At 51.9% G+C, this 18,653-nt stretch overlaps 1 protein-coding gene and 1 long non-coding RNA gene across 5 annotated transcripts in view; one reads left to right on the top strand and one right to left on the bottom strand.

The window, feature by feature from the left end:
• The first annotated feature begins 6,803 nt into the window (after nt 1-6,803).
• Nucleotides 6,804-18,653, top strand: part of ZHX3 (zinc fingers and homeoboxes 3) — a 42,580-nt gene continuing 30,730 nt past the window's right edge. Inside the window, exon 1 of one of the 4 annotated variants that reach the window (XM_069034240.1) lies at nt 6,804-6,889. The gene's annotated coding sequence lies outside the window, so the exon portion shown is untranslated. Of the gene's footprint in view, nt 6,890-7,222; nt 7,551-12,632; nt 12,946-18,653 lie in introns of those variants that run through there. The other 3 variants (XM_069034245.1, XM_069034242.1, XM_069034241.1) reach the window with 3 other exon arrangements.
• On the bottom strand, nt 8,367-12,364 carry LOC138121205 (uncharacterized). The gene is made up of 2 exons (XR_011156135.1): nt 11,409-12,364; nt 8,367-11,199 (listed from the first exon to the last, which is right to left on the bottom strand). It is a non-coding gene; the product is annotated as an uncharacterized lncRNA (long non-coding RNA).

The raw sequence follows: 18,653 nt of genomic DNA, 5'->3' as shown, positions 1-18,653 counted from the left end.
TCCCAGGGCAGCAGTGATGAGCTCCCAGTTGAGATATACACTGACACAGGCCTGAAAAGTGCATAGGGAAAGTCCTGGGCAGAGAAATCCCATAGCATTTGGGGTGGGGGCTTGGAAATTATCCCCAGATAAGATGCACTGAGCACCACCTTCATGGTGAATGCAGGGTGCAAGAGCTCAACATAACACGGCAGCCACACGGCAAAACAAGTGCCAGGGCCATGTCCCCTCTGCAGAGCCACTGTCCCCCCCTTCCCTCAATGGGCAGCTGCCCCCTCCCCAAGCATCTTGTTGCTGGGGACTGCTTGGAATGGCTCTGGTACAGTTTACAGTTCTCTGAATTTATTCCCTGTTGGCCTCACCCAAAACAGCTGGAGATAGTCAGGGAATGCAGAGAAGAGGCTTCTCCCTGCAGGCCTCGGCCCCACCATGGATGGAGCAGGCCCATTGGGGAGGTGAAGGGTAGGTTATAGTCTGGAGACAGATTAATAGGCAGACAGAGCAAGAGTAAAAGTCTTCAAGTCACATTCAATAAATAAACAAACCCTCTTGAGGAATGGGGCATCTCCAGCCCTCAGCCCCCAAACCAGCGAGGATCACAGCCCTCCACCACACAGCTCTTGTGGAGGATGAAGGGGACAGTCCTCCCCTGCAGACAGCTCACATCGACCTCCAGAGCCAAAGAGCAGCCCAAAATAAACCAGGTGCTTTGCTGACACCAGTCTGCCTTGCCCCTGGGCCACCCTGCCCACATCCACGCTCCCATCCATCGCACGCTGCCAACCAACAGGACCTTCCCCATTACCTGGGCAGCTGCTGAGCCTCAGCACCTCCTCGGCTTCTGCGCAAAACTAAACCCCGTGGGTTGCTCTGTGCTGGCAGCAGCGCTCACCCTCAGCTCCTCCTCTCCCTGCTGCTTCCTTGCTCTCACCTGAGCGAGGGGAAGGCCCGTCTCCCCTACAGCCCCAGGCTCCACACGGTGCCTCCTGCTGAGGGCCCTGCCAGGCTGGGGGTGGCTCTGGGGTGGCAGCTGACATCCGGGGCTCATCCAACAGTCCCGTTTGCTCCAGCAGCCCCACCCGCAGCTGCCTTGTGCCCGTGGAGACCCTTCCTTCTCCAACCCACCGTCCCACAAGGGCACGGTGAAGTCTTAATGAGACATAAAGGGTGGCCAAACCCCAGGGGCTTCCTCTGCCCTGCATCATCTCCAGGGGGATGGGAAGAGGGCATGGTGAAAGGAAAGCACAAAGCAGACACTTTAAGAAAACTGGTGCTCTCCAGGTCTCAGGGAGCCTGACAGCAGTGGGGAAGTGATGGGGAATAGCAGGGTGGACTCGGGTGAGAAACTGAGGTGATGGGGATTTTTTGTGCCCCCCAAAAAGTGCATTGACTGCCACTATACTATAGCTAGAGGGCAGTGATGTGGCTGGTGTGGGCTCTGTCCTGTATTTACCCAACCTCTGTGCTTCCCCAGCAGCCTCTCTGCTGGCTTTTGGAGTGATGGGGATTGAGTGGCGGCACTTTAGGGACAAAGGCTCTCCAACACATCACTCATGGAGCTGACATTGTGCTGTGAGAGCAGGGAAGTGCCAAAGCTGGAGGGTGGCTGCTTAGGACATCTTTAGACCCTGAGAAGAAGGATCCAAAGCTTGTTGGTCCAAGATGATGTGCTGATCTGCAGAAATGCCACAGCTCATTCCTAGGCAAGCCCTGTTAGCTCACAGTACCTCACTTTCCTCAGCTATGCTGATGGCAATTGGAGGCACAGAGATCCCCCCTGTGCCTGTCCAGTGCCAAGCATGGCCTGGTATACAAGATCCCAGTCCCAACACAGGAACTTTCCTGAAGGCTGTGACAGATCTATTTTCCAGCAGCTTAGTGTTCTGAGAGCTCTGCCCCTTGGTGAAATTGGACTGAAAGCAGCTATTGTGAGTGGCTGGGCATGGCTAAGGTCCCTGAGGAGCGTGGGCTGACACTGAGGTGTGGGTGGCTGCCACCAAACCCCACAGCCCATGGCAAGGTCACTGGGCACTTGTGCCCAGCAGGGAAGGAGCCTGCTGGAACCTCCATCAAGACACCTCAGATGTGACACTTCAGGTGTTGTCCTTGGACCAGTGCTCGCTGATGCCACTGGAGCCGGTCTCATCCAGGGCAGGGGGTTACACCCTGCAAGCCCTGAGGCCATAACACAAACCCCAGGCCTGGAAGACAAAAGCAAGGACAGATCTGGGCTGCAGATGCCTGGTAACTGGTAAATAATGCTGCAGAGGTCATTCAACAGAGCACATTCTGGTGCAGGACACCATTTCTTCCTCAGCCAGCTGAGTGGATCCTCAGGTGAGCACGGAGAAGGAAAAGAATGCCAGCAGGAGCATGCAGGCAGCTCAGCCTTGCTGTGGCTCCAAGCCCCCACCCTCTGGACACAGGGATGAGCTCCTGGCACTTGGGCACCCTGCAGCAGTACAGTCCCCACCACTTACCTCCAAGGCTCCTTGCCCCACTGGTTTTCCCCACCGGTCCTTACCCCTGGTTCCTGAGACACCAATCTTTGCCTGTGCCCCCATGCTCCTGCAGCAGATCTCCAGATGTGCCATGGCTGTTCTGGGTGATGGCTGTTCCCCCCTGCATCCTACCCTGCAGTCCAACCTTTTACTTTCTTCTTCTTTCCTTCTTTCTCCTCCAAAAAGCTTAGAGCACTTTAATTGCCATGGTAATTTTTTGCAAAGCCATAAAATCATCCTTGGTTCCTGCCAGCTGCTTTTCATACTTCCTCTTACTCCCCTTTCCTCTTTTTTGGAAGGTGAGCCTTGCAGATCCATCCCTCCCTGTGCTTGTAACCCTGCACACCCCAATTTCAATGTGTATCTTGTTCATCATGCCCCAGGAGCTGCTCCAACAGGGAGAGGTTTCTTCCCCCTTTTGGGGAACAGATGTTTGCAACGAGCCTTTGCAAAACAAGACAGATTTTTTTATTAGTCAACTGAAATGCAATATTTTCAGCTCCTTGCATTCCAAAAAGCTCACAGCCACATCCATCTTGGCAGCTTTTGTCCTGCATCCCAGTACTCTCCATCCTTCCCAGATTGCAGCTTTCACCCATAACAGGGCACCTCTGCCTTGTGGGCTGCCCATACCTCTGCCGACTGTCATGCTGAAAGCCCTACATCCTGAGATCCTGGGCCTCTCTAGAAAAACTCCATCCATCCATCCATCCATCCATCCATCCATCCATCCATCCACTTGGCAGTTGGGAGCACCCCCAAACTGCCCAGGAGCCTCCTAAATTTTCCTCTTCCCAAAAAGCAAGTTGTGTCTTCAGTCACAGGGTGAGAGAGTGGACAAGCTCTGTCGAAAAGTTGGGCTTCTTCTTCCCCCTCTTTGCATTTTGACAGCTGCTGTAGCCCAGCCAGGCCACAGCCAATTCTCCAGCTGCCTCCAAGGCGGGAGTTGATGAGGAGTTTGCCTCCTCCCTTGACCAATACATTATTTCTCTGGGATTTTCCCAGCTGTTCGATCTCGTATTTGAGCTGCCTGGCAGTCCCTTGGGATGCATCTCCTTGGATCCTGCCTTGCTCCCTGCCTCTTCAAGGGCCTGAAATGTCTGGAGGGAGGTCAGACAATTCAGCAGTGAGACAGGCTCGAGGAGCTGGCCAACCCACCTGCCTTCGTGCTGGCTGAGACCTGACACAGCTCAGGTCCCCAGAGATGCTGCAGAGGACAGGAGGGGAACCAAGTTGACTAAAAAAGGGTCTTATTTTGCTTTGCAGACAAGCAAAGCTGGGGCTGGAACAGGAGAAATCCCTCCAGCTGTGGGGCTCAGCTAGTAGCTGGGGACACCAGCACTGTTTGATGGCTGGAAGCCCACGTTGCAAACCCCTGCGGCATCCGAACTCTCTTATCACCCCAGAGTCAGGAAGCCGTGTTCTCCTGTTCCCTTTCCCACACCAGAAGGACGCTCCAGGACCTCACTGTTCTGTGGCACAATCCTCTGATGACGACTAGCCTGGCTCCTTTCTCCCTGGCTCTGCTCTGTCTTTACTTTCCCCTTTACACGGGGGTTTCCTGAGATGCTCGCAAAATCCAGGCAGCAGCCAGGCAGGCTGAGGCATGGCTGCAAAGATGCCTTTTCCTGAACGCTGTGCACTGAGCAGGATGCTGCAGACACCACATGTCTGGTGAGGGATGGCCAGAGCCATGGGGCTGGGTGACAGCAGTCAATCAACACATCAGGTTCAAGGTCCCTGTGCCGGGCAGCTCCCCGGAGCAGCTGCCTGCTGCTGGCAGGGCTGTCATCCCTGACTGACATTCCTCTGCTGTGACCCTCCAGAGAATGCCTGCCAGAGGCTGGCATGTGAAAGGGCTTTCTCATTATCATGGCCCCTTCTCCCAGCAGAGAAAAACAGTGTTTTAAGAGGAGGGGGAGCTTGGGGAAGGCTGGCAGAGTTTCCTGACCCTCAGCTGACTGGGCTGGAGCTCCCATTTCCTTTCCTGGATCAACAAAGAGCTCCAGAAGCTTGTGAAAGGGGTGATTCAGCAAAACAGGATGAGAGGAGAGGCAGAAACACCAAGTCAGCACAGCTGGATGGGGTCAAATTCCCATCCTGTGAAAGCCATGGGGAGCAAGGCTCAGGTGTCCTACTCCCTCAGGCACAGGGACAACTCCAGAAAGTCTGGCTGCTCTGCATACCAGCCCTAGAGTCAGGAATACAACAGGAAAACAGCGTTGTTGGTTTTGTTTTTTCTTTCCCATTCCCAGAAAGATCAAGTCAGACTGGCCTGGCATGTGATGGAGTGGGTGGGAAAGCCATTTTGCTTGAAAAGGAGGAAATGCCATCCTCAGTCCCCAATCACAAGCATTGAAAAAGCTGAATTACAGCCGCAGGACTGGTTGAAACCATCCATTCTGGTTTAAATACATACTCTGCTGATTTGGCTCCTAGTTTCTGACCCGTTGGAAGTTCACATTTCTTCTGTAAACACAAAGGGTTCGAGTTTATTTAAAAAGAAAAACCAGAAAGCTGCAATTCTCACACAGTTGTGTGCCTCCAAGAGCCAGGGCTTGCAGAGAAATCTAGCCCTACACTCAAACCGGGAGAGCTGAGAGCCCTGAGCAAAACATGGTCCTGAAAAATGAAGTCTCTGAACTGAGAGCCCTCAGCTTTTGCGTCCCAGCTGCCGACAATCCAGCCAGGACTGCACTCTAAAGCCAACAGCTTTAGATAAGTGACATATTTACATCAATATAACTGTGAGCAGAGCCTGACCATCAGCTCCGAATTCAGGAAAAGTGGGATTATGCGCACATTTAGGCAGCTGGGAAATCTCTTCTCTTTTGTCCAAAGCTGGTATCTGATTTCAAGACAAGATCTTTCCAAGCCACGCTTTATTTAAAAGAAATAGTTGCTGCTCGGTTCGATTCCTGACCGGCTCACAGCAGGCTGGGAGTGACGCTGCCAAAGCCTTGGGGTGCAGCAGTTTGGGCACCCCAAGCACCTCTCCAGCCCGGGGAATGCCGGGGGGCCACAGAGGAGCTCTGGGGTCCAGCCCCCGAGCGCAGCTCACCCCATGGCTGAACCCCCGAGCCCCCCGCCCGCAGCAGCCTCCCTCCTGCACCGGGTCCCGCCTTGCCGGGGGCAGCGGCTGGGAAAGGGAAGGGGCTGGGGGCTTCCAGCCACCCAACCATCCATGTCTGGTCCAGCCGTGCAGGGCTGCCCGCCCCGAGCCGCCCGCGGTTCTTGACAGCGCTGGTGGAGATCACGGACCGACCGGACTTGTCGCCCTCCTCCGCTTCCACCGTGAGCCCAGCGCCGCCGGACCGGTTCAGCTCCCTGCGGGGAGCGGCACAGGCGGCGGGGGCAGCGGGGTCCGGTGCGCAGCGCTCCGTGCCCGGCGCCCGGCGGTGGCCGCACGCTCCTCGTCACCCTCCCCGTGTTCGGTGCTGCTCCCCGGTACGCGCACCCCACGGGCTGCTACGAGCACCCGGGGCAAACCCCCGCTGCAGGCGCTCGCCGCACTCCCCGGTGTCGGTCCATATCCCAGCCCCGGTGCCCGACCCCGGTCCCTGTCCATATCCCAGCCCCGGTGCCCGATCCCGATCCCGGTCCATATCCCAGCCCCGGTGCCCGGTCTCTGTCCATATCCCAGCCCCGGTGCCCGATCCCAGTCCCTGTCCATATCCCAGCCCCGGTGCCTGATCCTGATCTCGGTCCATATCCCAGCCCCAGTGCCCGATCCCTGTCCATATCCCAGCCCCGGTGCCCGATCCCGGTCCATATCCCAGCCCCGGTGCCCAGTCCCAGTCCCTGTCCATATCCCAGCCCCGGTGCCCGGTCCCTGTCCATATCCCAGCCCCGGTGCCCGGTCCCTGTCCATATCCCAGCCCCGGTGCCCGATCCCGGTCTATATCCCAGCCCCGGTGCCCGATCCCAGTCCCTGTCCATATCCCAGCCGCGGTGCCCGATCCCTGTCCATATCCCAGCCCCGGTGCCCGATCCCAGTCCCTGTCCATATCCCAGCCCCGGTGCCTGATCCTGATCTCGGTCCATATCCCAGCCCCGGTGCCCGGTCCCTGTCCATATCCCAGCCCCGGTGCCCGGTCCCAGTCCCGGTCCCAGGACTATCCCGACCCGCCCGGTGTCCCCGCGCGCAGGCGCGCTCCGGCCGGCTGCGGTGACGTCACGCCCCCCCGCCCGGCGATGGAGGCCGGCTGATGCCGGTGTGTGTCGCGCCCGCCCGCCCCGCGCTCCCCCCGCCGATGCCTGGGCTCGGTGGCGCCCGCCCGCCCCGCTGCGCCGCCCGCCCCGCGCTCGGGGCCGGGGCCTCCGCCGGACCGCACCGGACCGGACCGCCCCGCACCGAGCCCCGCCGAGCCGCCACGGACCTGCCGCGGGTGAGTGCCCAGCGCGCGGCGCGGCGGGGCGGGGAGGGTCCCGCGCCCCGCGCTTCGCTGCCGCCCGCACCCGCTGTCCCCGGTACCGCAGACCCCCGGCAGGTGCGGGGCAGCGGGACCGAGGCGGCCTCGTGCCCCCCGTCCCCGTGCGGGGCGCCCACCCGAGGGTCGGGACACGTGTGGACCCCCGCCCCGCCGCCGCCCCGGTGCGCCCAGCCCTGCCCTGCCGCTGGCCGGGGCGCGGCGAGGCTGCGCTGCCGTGGGCTCGCCAGCAATTACAATTAAAATAAATCCAGTTAAAAACCCGGTCCCGCCGCTGTGGGAGCTTTGCGTGAGCACCCGGCTGCGTGGGGCGGCCCGGGACCCACCCGGCTGCGTGGGGCGGCTCGGGACCCCTCTCCCCCGGGGTGGTCTGGGTTGTTTTTCTTTTAGTCTGTGTTTTTAGAGGAAGAAAAGTGCTTTTTCCCAGCTCTCGTTGGCTGCTCGCTGCCTGGACAGCAGCGGGGCAGCAGACCCCACTCGTGTCGCAGCTGGGGGGTCGGAGGGTTGGGCACGGTGGGGGTTTTTTGGAGCCCTCGGTGTTGTGGCAGTGCCAGGTTTAAAGCGGCGGTGCTTGGGACAAACCGGGATGCGAGCAGACGGCATCTCCCGGTTCTCCCAGGTAGGAAAACTGAGCGGCCGCTAAGTGACGAGCCCGAGGCCGCGCAGGAGATCTGTGGCGGAGCTGGGGCCAAACCCCAGCTTTCCCGTTCGGTGCTCTCCTTGCCTGGCTGGGGACAGTGGTTTAACCTCACGCTCTCGGGCTGCCGGGGTAAAGTCCTGCCTGGGCTATGCCAGCTCCTATCCAGGGCTCCTGCGGTGGCAGCCGGGCGTGTGGCCAGGTGCCAGCAGACCGAGGCCTCTCTGCTGCGAGAGGTGGATTTGGAGAGCAGAGATGTCCCTTTGGATGGATGTGGGTCCAAGGCGGAGAGTGGGGGTGTGCTGCTCGGGTGTCACAGTTGCTTGGCAAGCTGGCCTGTGTGAGAGTGGCCCCATCCTGCTGCTCAGAGCACGCTCTGTGCCCTCAAATCTCAGAAAATACGGTTTTTCAAAGGAGTTCTCTGCTATTCTGATTACGTGATGGGAAACTTTTAGGGGAGAGGTAGGTGATGTGCCTCGTCAGGCCATGTGACATACCTGGAAAAGCTCATATACAAGCCCTTCTTGATCTCATTTTTCCCATTTCTGCCCCACTAAAGGGCACAAACTCTGCCCAGCCATGGGCTTTTGCCATAGGGTGGCTTCAGTTGAACAGGGAGGGTTTCCCTGCTCTTCTTCCTGACCACCTACTCTGGCTGCAGTCCCCAAACAAGGATCATAGTGTCCTGAGGAACGCTTCTCCATGGATTAGGAAGCCAGAAGTTTACTTCATTGTCTGGAACAGCTTATTCTAAACTAATCTCTCTTTAAGAGATGAGGAGGAAGGGAAAAACACCCAGATGCTTAGAAGCGTTTTATTTACCGTAAAAGAAAACAGCAATTTAATGATAACTTCTATTAACTAGGTTGGGTCTGTGACCTTGATGTATTTTACAACATAGCTGAGAAGAGGGAGCAGACTGTTCCAGTCTGTTTATTGTTTCCTCTTAGTGCATCCCAGTAACTCGCAGCACACGGATGCCCACACAGTTCTGGAGTCCTGACCCACCTTTGGGGGTGGGAAAGAGGAGGCTGTTGGATCCGATTTGCTTCAGATACAGCCTAATCTGTAGCTGGTGTTAATTATATTGTAGATGGGTTGGGGTTTAGCATAGGTTTTTCTGACAGGGCTCAGCCTCCGCAATTCTTGCTACTGTAGAAAAGCTGTAGTAACTTGAAGCCCTGAAGTCACTCGTGGGAGCACATCCCTATCAATAAATTCCTTGTTGTAACGCCAAGTGAAACCAGCCCCGTGGGGACTGCTGGCTTTCATCGGGGAGGTGCAGGGATGGATGCGGGCGGTGCTGACAGCCTGGAGCGGGGAAGCCTGGAGCAGGTGAGCCAGGCTGGTAGTGAGAGCCATCTGGATTGTCAGAGGAGAGGTTTAAACATCAGTGTGGCTCCAGTTCTCCTTTATACATAAGTGTGTCTCCTTGCTCTGCAGGGTTTTCCTTCAATTTAGATCTCCTGTTCCTCCCCTCCAAAAATGCGGTCCCCTTGTGTGTGCGAGCTTTTCCCTCCGCCTTGGTTACTATGGTGTTACTATGTAAAAACAGCTCATCTTGTAGCTCCTGGAATTATCTGCACCTTGGTTTGCAGTCCAGCCCTGGGACATGGGCCTGTGTCCATCCCGTGTCCAGCCTTTCCCTGTCTGTGTGATGGGACAGCTCTGGAGGCAGCATTGTCTGCAGGGCACGGCTGTGTCTTGGTCCCACGGGACTTCCTCCAGGTTTCTGGTCACCAGGATCTTGCTGCTCCGTGCAAGGCTGTCACACAGGTGCATCTTTTGCTATTCCTGAATGTGGGAGTGTATCTGGGCAGGGATGAGCCCTGCAAGACCTGCTCACATTCGTCCCCTCCAGGGACTGAGCTGACTGTAGGCAGGGCATCAGCTCCCCCTGAAAACTGTTGGGAATGGAGACAAACAACTGGGAGTCTCTAGAAATCGGTGCATACAAAAAGCAGAAAGTGGGAGCCGACATCTCCCCCCCATCCTGCTCAGCCCCACCAGCTTGTGCAAATTAACCCCCATGGGCTGGCTCGTTGCTGCCCACTTTGATGCAATAGGTCCCTTGCTTCCCATCGCTGGTATTATTATTCCTTTCTGTCTTTTCCAACTGATTTGCATGTAAAAAAGCATGAGGGAGGTTCACCCCATGGAGAGGTCCTTGGTTTGCTCACAGCTAATGTAAATTATTGCCACCCTCATCATTCTTGCAGGGGACTGGTGTCACCCTGGAATAGAGGGATTTTGTTGGGAGAGCAGGAGCCCAGAGCCAGGTCCAGGTTCCCCCCAACCTGCTCATCCTAAGGGTGATTTGCCCTATGCAGACACAGAATCACACTGAGTTGCCTCTTCCTTTGCATTAGCTACAAAGGAGACCGGGAGGATTATGTTTGTAACTTAGGTACCTGCTCCAGGTGGAATGAGTCTAGTCCTGCTATGGAGGCTAATTTGGAGAAGATCCTGCTTACTGGTGCCTCATGGTCTTTGTGGTGAAGGTCAGCAGCCTCTCTAGCATCTGTGATGGCTCTTCTGCTTTGTTAAGTAGGAGTGGGGTGATGTTTCTAATTATAAAGGAAAAAGTCTTGTACTTCTCCCCTCCTTTGTTTGTTTGCTTTTTCTCTCTTTTTTTTTTTTCTCCCTCTTGACAAATGTTCTAAATAACAATGCTTAAAATGCAAATGGACTGAGCTTGGTGAAGTGACTGGGAAGGCCTGGTTGGGGAGGACTGTGGTGGAGCTCGAGGAGCTGGTGATGACACATGGCACAAGAGCAGAGCCAAGGCGGTTGGGTTGTCACCAGAGCAGTCACAGCCGTGGCTCATCTCCACGTGGAGGACAGTCTCATGAGCTTCAAAGGCTTTGTGGTTTCTCTTTCCTCTCGCCATTCAGAGGCACAGTGTGTGAGGGTGCCCTCTCCTTGTTCTACAGGCACAATAAGGGGACATTTCACTGAACTCCCTTTTATCTGCGTGCTCTTCACTCCTTATTCCTGCTTTTTTTTAAGTTAGAAATAGCAAAAATGGAGAATGAGCCTTCTAAACGGTGTGTCCAGGTGTAGTCATGGCATCTGTATGGTTCCTGCTACTGCAGGCGAGTGCTGCCCTCGCTGTTCCAGCCAGGCCCCTCATGTGTTTTAGCACTTGCTTGGGGAAAAAAAATGAAATAAAATAATATGGTGTTGAGGTTGCAAAAGTTTCCATTATAGCTCCACCCAAACACTCCTGCCCAGTAATGCTCAGAAAATTCAGTCTGGGTGATGGAGCTTCCCTGCCTGCCTTGCTGCTGGGCTGCTTGGGCCTGGGGGAAGGGGAACAGCTTTTGGTTTGGTTTTGTTTTGTTTTTTTTTCTTTTAATACAGAGATGCTTGAGAGCCATGTCAGGAATAGGGTAGGGAATGAGCTCTGGCTCCTTGATAAAAAGCCTGAGTGGCACAGGTTTAAATTGCGAGCACTCAAAAATTCACTGAGCCAGAGGCAGATGGATCAGTAGAAAGGGGCTTCCAGGGGGGCAAGGTCGCTCTTTGCTATTTGTGTTGGTGTTGTTTAACTCTTCTTCTCCTGAATAAGTGCCTTGATGTTGTTTTCAGGCTGATTTTGTCCCGCTGGTGTAAAGGCATCAGTTTGCTCCTGTGGGAAGGATAAGAAGGGAGTTAGTTGCTCCTGGATCATGGCTTGGTGTGCGGGATGCCTGCAAATGCTCTGCTCTCATGCCTCAGTAAATAAAGAGGTTATCATGGAACTTATAAAAAACTTCTCTTTTGGAAATAGGTCAAGCAAATATTTATTTCCCTAAGGTGTCATGCCAGTGTTGTACAAATACTTGAATGGGTACTCACTTTATTTTTCTCTGCTTTGTTTCTTCTTAAGCACATTCAGGTGGTGTGGGGACACACATTAATAATTTTATGTAATCAGTCCTGCCCCTCTCTCCATCTGGAAGTCTGTGCATCTTCTGTGGGCTTGTGCTCTACTATTGCAGTGCTGTAAATAGGAAGCTGTGACACTTTTTTTTTTTACATCCAGGTTCTTTTCAGCTGTGGGGATATTTTTTGTTCTCCAGAAGAGTTTCAGACCAGTGGTGGGTCAGCTGCCACAATGAATTTAAAAACAAAACTCCCAGAATACAGCAAAGCTCAACAAAATGACCACACTCGTGTCTTGCTTTCCTGACCTAAAGCCTCAGTTGTGCTGTTGCTGGTGTCCCTTTGGAAAGCAATGCCTGGGTTATCCCACAGATGGAAAGTGCAATTACTGCCAAAAGCTTGTGCCCTGCTGTCTGGTGGAGCTCCTGTCTTCCCCAAATAATCAGGGATCAGTTGGTGTCTGTCTTTAAAGAGGGATTGAAACTTCTTGTCTGTTCTTAAAATGGTAAAAATAAAGAGTTTAATTAAGAGGACCAAAATTAGGCATGAAGTCTTGGATACTTGATCTTGCAGCTCTTCATCTCCAGATGTCCTCAGTTAGGAGTAGCAAGGGCCTGTGCTGGAGTGCACTGGAGTACTTGGAGTACACTTTGTGTAAGAGGATGTTTGAGATGGGGTTGTCTTGGATGCTTTTTGATGTGTAGCATATTTAACGAACTGAAGTCTTGGGTCTCTGTGTGAAGCATCCAAATGTATTCCTGGCTCCTCGTGCTTGTACTCAGGGCAGGCTGCAGTGGCTGGAGACCTTCCTGGTGGCTTCAGGTCCTGCCTTGGGGCATGAGTAGCGCAAGGATCATTCCAGCTTCCAGTGATAGAAAGCACTGGGCTTTCTCTTACAGCCTTGCAGACCAGCACCTTGAGCAGGTGGCTTTGGAGGCCTCAAAGGGTTGAATGTGATGTCATTTTTCATAGCCCTGGTAAGACAGGTGTTTACACTTTGCATTGAAGGTTAATTGGCTCTTACATAGGTTCCTGGGTGTGGGGTGGACCTTAGAGACAGATCACCCTGACACCTGTGCCGGAGGTTGTGCAAGCCTGGTATGTGTTGGGCTTTGATTTGTTAAACAGGACGTAAAAACAGGCTCCCCTTCTGAAATGTATCCTGTTCTTTCTTTGCTATGAATCATTTCCACATCACAAAATATTTAAGAGAAGGGGAGTGTCTCTGTTTCATAGAGGCAGAGCTGATTGAAACCCAAAAATCCAAGCACAGAACCCCTCAGCTGTGCTGGCACAGGGGAGACAGGCTGTGAGCAAGCAAATGATGTGAATATTTCATTTAGATCATAATCCACCTGTTGGGCTTTGCTCCCCCAGCCCTGCAAGCCCTGGGAAGTGTAGCAGATGTTTTAAATGGCAGCCAGCACTCCCTGCTCCAGTGTCTGGCATCTCCATGTTGCTTTACAGGCAGGAAAGACGGAGACTGAGGATGATGTAGCAACTGCTGCAGGTTTGCAGCTCCTTTGTTTTTAGTTGTTTTCCCTCTGTTGTTGTGTCTGTCTCAGTGATGTGGTGTTGTCCTGCTCTCCCAGCCCGTGCTCAGCTGTGCTTGTTCTCCCATGTGCCAGCATAATTTCTGGAGGCTGGAAGTTTGGCCCTGGGAATGCAGTAGTGCTTATTAGAGCACTGGAAATGAAGGTGCTTTGGAGGAGGTATCTGGAGCTGGTGTGCTGGGGGTTAATTTTGCAGTACCCCTCTCCTGTGAACAGTCACTGTGTGTCCACCTGCTCCTAACCCTTTTCCAAGCTCCTTTTGCTACTTTATGCTATCCTAATTTTCCTGGCATCCTTCTCTTGCTTTGTCAGTTTTTTAGATGTGGGTTTTCAATCTTATTTTCTGCTGTGGTGTCACCTGTGTGTTTCCCTTTGGTGTTGCAGGACATTGCTTTTCTTGTTTCCTTCAGGGTAGGTCTCAGAGCAGCTTGTGGGTGCCCAGCAGTTTGTGGCAAGCAGGAGATTGGGGTGTTTAAAGGAATTTTAAAGGCTTTGTGCTCCTACTTTGATCTTCTCTGGCACCTAGGATAGGTTTTGATTGGGTTTTTTTTGGGTTTCTTTTTTTTGATTGTGGTTTTCAAGGGGATGGTTGGAACAGAGAGGGTGGGGGTGAGAACTAGTCCTCGATTTGAGGGGTAACCACAAATAAACAGTGCTGCAAGGCAAACATTACATCCCTTGTGTGCTCAAAGCCCTGCTGTTGACAGTATTGTTGTGCCTGTCCAGGTGAAATGAGGTGGTAAATAGTATTTGAGATTCAGTAGTGAAATAAGGGATCTCTCTGCTGAGTATCTCTGAAGAAAGGGTTTCCATAAGGAAGATCAGATGGCAGAATAAAGTGGTCCTTGCTGCTGGATGTTGTGGGCTGGTGTTGCTTTGTCCCTTGCGCTCTTCTGGTGTGAGGATGAAGCCACCCCAGTCCACCAGAGCTGCTCATGGGGCAGGGAACATCGTTCTTGCCTCTGCACGGGTGTTTTGGCATCGCTGGAGACTTGGCCTTGGAAAGGGGGGCTCGTTTCCCACACGTGGGGAGGTTTCCCTTCTTAATTGCAAATGTCAGCCAAGTGGAAAAGGGTATGGTTGGTGTGAGGCAGTGGAGGATGGGGGAGAACAGCAGAGGTGCTGATGAACATGGGAGGGTTGCATCGCCTTCCCAAAATATCTGCTCTGTGCATTTCATTTCTGCTCCACTCCTTAATGCTGGGAAATGCTGCCCTGTGCATCTGCTCTGCTGGGGCTGAGTTTGTCAGGGTATTGTAGTCATGAGGCTGGGAAGAAAATGGAAAAAAAAACCCAACATGTTGAATGTAAAATGTCATTGATTTCTTTCTCTATTTTTTTGTATTTTTCTTCTAATTTAATCAATTCCCTACTGTGTTGTAAATTCCAAATGTGAATGGGAAATAATCTCACCAGTACAATAATTAGCATGTAACCAGCAGATGAAGAAAACCCAAACTGCTGAGCTGATTGGTGAATGCTGACTGTTTTCCGAATTAATTTCAATAATCACATCTCCCATTAAAAAGAAGATGGGGCGGGGAGGAAGTCTTAAATTTTTGTCAAGCTCAATGTAGCGAAAAATGGTATGTGCAGTGTAGCTGTTCTGCATGTGCTTAGAAAAAAGAGCTGAGGGAGGTTCTTGGAACTGAATTAGCAACAAAGTATTGCTAATTCTGCAACTGAGAAGCTCAATTTCACCTGCTTTTTTTGGGAAGAGAAATAGAATTGTAAGTCAAATATCCATAATTTTATGTAGGTGTCTAACAGTAAATAGTCTACTGAAAGAGGAAAGCATTCCCTCGCAGTCGTGCTTTGCTGCAAGATGCAAAAACAAGTCCACTGGAGACCATTAGTAGTGAAATATGTTTACTGTGCATCCATCCAGCTCCCAGATATGTTGTTGTTGTGCTTTGAAGGGAGAGATGAAAATTGGTGTTTGGGAGGGGGTGATTTCAGACCATCCAGGAGCTGCACACCCTCTTGGCACAGGGATCTGCAGCCCTGCCCTGCTCTGCCTTCCTCTCCTGCTTTTTTTTTTAGCTGGTTCTGCCCCAAAGGTGGGTGGCATTTGGAGAAGGGAGAAATCCGCTCTCAGCCTTGGTACCTCCATGGTGTCACATCCAGACAGCACCAGGAAAGGTCACCTCTGCAGAGCTGTACCTGGCAGCTGGTCTAATTACGCACCTGAATTCACAGTCAGGATTAGCAGGGATGATTTTATCTCCTAATGATGTTTTTCCCCTCATGGCCATGACCACCTCACCCTCAGGGCTTATTTTCCAACAGCAAAGCAGAGGTGATGCTGCTACCAGCTGTTGGACCAGAGCATCACTTTAGAGATGCTTTTTCATTCCAGTTTACACTCAATTTTAGGAACGTTTGCGAAGTTGTGATAGAGCTTGGTGCTTGTAGGCTTAAAATTGTTCACTTAGAAGTGCAGGGATGGTCTGCTGAAACCCTGGGCATACAAGAGGTGGGTCCACGCTGTGCTGCAGTGTGAGAAATCCTGGAGTGTGTGCTGGAGCCACCTTTTAATTAATGCAAAATGCTCACTCTAACATGAAGCTGCTGATCCCATGTGCTCCCTGTTTTCAGTGTGGGGAATGACACCTGCCCAGAGGCACCTGTGGTGTGACAACCAGCAGGGAGACTGGGCCCCAGAGAGCATCTCTGGTGTGTGGCACTTGGGTCCTCTCCCTCCCAAAGCCTCAGGATTCGGTGGCGTGTGACAGTATTGTCATATATTATTTAAAAAACAATTTGAAAGAGCCAGGCCAGCCCAAGTGCTTTGACACAGAATTTGTTATTTTATCAATTCGAGCCTGGTGCACTGTGGGAAGGTCTGCAAGTGGATCACTCTGGGATTTTCTTTGCATGTTTTCCTAATGTTAGAGACAGTCTCAAAGAAGTACCACATTGTTTCATTTCCTCTCCACGCTTGATGTTTTTTTTAAAAATAAAAGCTAATGTCAACAACCCTACAATAACCAGTGAGTGCATATGCACGTTCTGCACCCAGTTAAAGTGGGTATTTTTGGTGAAAAGCAAGATTTAGCTTGCAAGCATGTTATGAGCGATGGATAAAAATGTATGTTTTAAACCACCTCACTGATGGCTTTTTCTTTTTGCCTTTTTAAAATGCCATTAATCAAGTTAGAGACTGAAAAAAAACAAAGCAGAGACTGAGAAAAGTCATCTGAGGTGAATAAACAAGTTGGCTTTTTTTGTTTAATGAAAGCCCAAAGAATGGCCCACTGCCACTGTATATGTTAAGAGTACCTTAAATCCAGAGTGTCCTTCAGTGCTGACAGGCATCCCAAACACCTTTTGTAATAAACCTCTAATTATAGCTTAGTGACTTTGTAGGTTCCCTGAATCAGCTTGGGAATATGACACTGAAATCAGGGAGAATATTTATATTTCATGTGACTTATGGGTGAACCAGATTTAGAGCTGGACTTGGTGAGCGTGGTACAGAATGATGTGTTTATGGTGTGTTAGAGAGTTGTGCTTGCTGCTTCACGATACAATTTTGGGGTTAAACTCTGCATTTTGGGAAATACTTCCTGAATGCAGCAGGGTGGATTCCCAAATCCAGACCCCAGCTGAGCTGGTTGGAAAAGGGTTCGGCTGGTGGCCAGTGCCTGCAGCCCATCGCTACCTCCTGACGTCTGGCTCTTGGGGCTCTTGGATTAAAGCCCAGCACTCAGAACCAGGGGCTTCAGTGAAAATCTCAGCTTCTTAAAGGGAAACAAAACCTCCAGGGCTTTGTGGTTATGGAGAAAAGCTGGAAAATGGGAATTCTTGGGCAGAGAGTGGTAGGGAGATGCATTAGCCTGATTGTTTCCCAGTATCCCAGACTGGGAGCAGTGCCATGGGGTCCTGGACTTGACTTCTGGCTTTAGAAGTTGGCATGGCAGACGCTGCTAGGTTGATTCTTTTCTCCTCTGTTTATTTGTTTCTTCCCTCCTTCATTTTAATACTGTCTCCTGGGAGATTCCAGCTGAAGTCTATTAATTGCTGAGATGTTTCTTTTCCCCCATGTCGTGGATGCTGGGTCCAGTTTGGCTGTGGGTTGTTTCTGGCACAAAGGGAGGAGCAGCAGGACAGCAGAGCTGTGCTTGTGTTGGGTGTGTGTTTGTGTGTCCTGCAGAGGTGCCCCATAGGTGTTACACACTCGTATTTGGGCTCAGCCACACTCTGTGCCACCGAGGCTCATCCTCCATCAGGAGCTGTGTGTCCCCCCCAGACTTTGATGCAGCTTGCTGAGTCAGTGTGGGGTTTTATTTCCATTTATATTTCTCTTGCAAGCTTAAGTTGGAGGTTTGTGAGGTAATCTGATGCTAAGGGATAACTTTGGACAGCTTTCTGTTGGTCCAGAAACTCTTGGAGTGGTCTGGTAAGTTCCCCCCAAAAGGTAGTCGCCAGTGGGGCACTGCAAAATCCTAAGGATGGATCAAATCAAGTGATAATTCATCAAAGGTTCCTTCTGCTTGGCCATCAGTCCATGAAAATCTGGATGACTTTGCCCTCCTCCTTGAGAGATTTTCTCCAGAATTGTGTCTAGACACTTGTCTTTTTTTTCCCCATCCTGATCAAATCTGAGGTCCTCATGACCCCAGGAGACGAAGCTTCTCTTATGCTGATGTTCCCTGCAAGGGCATCTTTTCTCTCTCCAAGTATTTTGGAGCTTGTGATAAAATTGCAAGGCTTTGGCAGTGCCCATTTGGGTGCTATCTGTGTGCCAAACCCTGCTGAATACATCTTTTATCACAGATTTGTAACAGTAGCTGTTGGAGGGGAGCTTCACAGGAGAAGTGCTTTCAGAAGAATGCTTTTGTAAGGGAATACTGTCCTGAAAAGAAAAGAAAAAAAAAGACCTTGCAGGCAAAAATAGCCAAAACCAAGCCCAACCATTTTCATGTGTTCATGTTGTAAAATTTGCTCATTAATTTGGGTGAATCAGGTTTTGCTTCCATTTCTAGGCAATTTTGTCTGTCCTCTTCATACAAACAAGCACTGTTATGCCCCAGGCATTTTTTAGGCAAGAAAAAAAAAGACATTTAGGTTCAGCTAAGAAATGCCAGAATCCTTGTTTTGTGTAACTCCCCAGGCTGAGGCCCAGCCAGGTCCCTGCAGGAGCTGGGATTGGGACCCAGCTGGCACTTTGCTCAGACTGGCCTCGTTCGTGGTGTGGAGTGCAGACTCAGAAGATGGGGCTGCTCATCTCCTATCTTAATAGGAGAATTTAAGGAGAAGAAAAGGCAGGAGGGTTTCTGAGCAGTAGATGGAGCAGCAGTGGAGGATGTGCAGCCTCTGGGACAGGGCTCTGGTGTGCTCAGCTCTTGTCTCTGCTCGGGATCTCACTGATGGTCCCTTTGTGGCCACTGCTGTGCTGAGCTGTGTCCAGTCTCTGCAAGAGCCTGGTATTTCTCAATGGCAGAAACATAAAACTTGTCCTCCCACATGTTTGCCTCACAATTATCAGTGCTTTTCCTGGAATAAAAGGATTTTTCATGGGAAAACTTGCTTTAAAATCACACTAGTGTCTGAAAGTGTTCTAGCTGCTGAGCATCCCCACTCCAAGGAGGGGGAACACGGCGCTGTGCTCCATTTTTGGTTTGGATCATCATACATTGTTCTTAAGTAGCCATTTATTCTC

The sequence above is a fragment of the Aphelocoma coerulescens genome, chromosome 20 (genome assembly GCF_041296385.1).
Source record: "Aphelocoma coerulescens isolate FSJ_1873_10779 chromosome 20, UR_Acoe_1.0, whole genome shotgun sequence".
Taxonomy (NCBI): Eukaryota; Metazoa; Chordata; class Aves; order Passeriformes; family Corvidae; genus Aphelocoma; species Aphelocoma coerulescens.
This window is presented reverse-complemented; position numbering and strand designations above follow the sequence as displayed.